The sequence below is a fragment of the Bombus impatiens genome, unplaced genomic scaffold, assembly GCF_000188095.3.
Source record: "Bombus impatiens unplaced genomic scaffold, BIMP_2.2 scf_1079, whole genome shotgun sequence".
Classification (NCBI taxonomy): Eukaryota; Metazoa; Arthropoda; class Insecta; order Hymenoptera; family Apidae; genus Bombus; species Bombus impatiens.
Genome location: NT_177498.1, coordinates 409,195 through 410,196, shown reverse-complemented (window position 1 = coordinate 410,196; position 1,002 = coordinate 409,195). Strand labels below are relative to the sequence as shown.

Genomic DNA, 1,002 nt, shown 5'->3' with positions numbered 1-1,002 from the left:
GTCCGAAACGGACGGATAATCGTTCGGCCGACGATCCCTCGGTCGTTCCTCTCGCCCCAGCCGAGGGTTGGCAAAGTCGTGAAACGCGAGACGAATCGGTAACCGGGCTCGAAAATCGCCGTGTAATTTTCGACGAATTATTACTGGACTTTCGGGGTGATTCCACGAACCGCGAGACCCCGTTCGATCGTCGCGCAGCTTCGTTCGTAGCGACAAAGAGTCGTTAAATCGTATCTCGTCGCGGTCTTGGTCGTGCCTCCAGCGATCACGTTTGCGCGAAAGGGCGAAAGTATATATGGAGGCGGAAAATTTCATAGTCGTCCACCGGTCGACAACGAGTCGGACAGAACCGGGGAAGGGTGCGAAGCGCGTGTACGTTCGATCTCGGATTCGATTCAGCTCGTTTCCACCCCTGAAAATCTGCTCGCACCCCGACGAACGTTTGGCGTATTAGTCATTCGAGCGCAGCTGGATACCCTGCTCGGGGGTGCGTTACCCCCCTTTTTGCAAGGTCGAATCAATTCCGGTTTAGCTTGCGGCTAAGCCTGATTTTTCCTCTTCCGTTTTCCACCTTTTTAATCCTCTTCCTCCTCGTAACGCTCGCGTAATTCGATCGTAAAATCGACGAAAACGTTTCTCCTCTCTTGGCGTTATAGGCGCGCGCGTAATTTCGTTCGCTCGTACGGTCCGGTCGACTCTCGACGAACGTAAGAGGCAACCGATAGAAGAAACTTTTCGAAATCTTGCTCTCCCGTTTTCGCGAGGAACCGTCTCGCGGTCGCACGCGCCAGGCCCGGCGTACAAAGATACTCGTCGTTCGCTTTTCGTTTCGTTCGAACGAAAGCTCGTTACAAAGAGCGATTAGGTATTTCGATAACGGAGCCTGGTTGATCGTACGAGCGGTAACGATTTTTAGAGGCGCGGTATCGGTAGCGTGGCTGATGAAAGGGACGCGCGGGGACCGAAGGGAGACGCCGGAGAACGAGAGAGACAGAGGCGGTC

General features: G+C 54.4%; 1 long non-coding RNA gene across 2 annotated transcripts in view; it reads left to right on the top strand.

The window, feature by feature from the left end:
- The window catches only part of LOC117152308, a 30,248-nt gene that overhangs the window by 21,539 nt on the left and 7,707 nt on the right, over window positions 1–1,002 (top strand). For both annotated transcript variants that reach the window (XR_004462652.1, XR_004462651.1), the window contains exon 3: window positions 765–777. This is a non-coding gene — a long non-coding RNA (uncharacterized LOC117152308). The remainder of the gene's footprint in view (window positions 1–764; window positions 778–1,002) is intronic.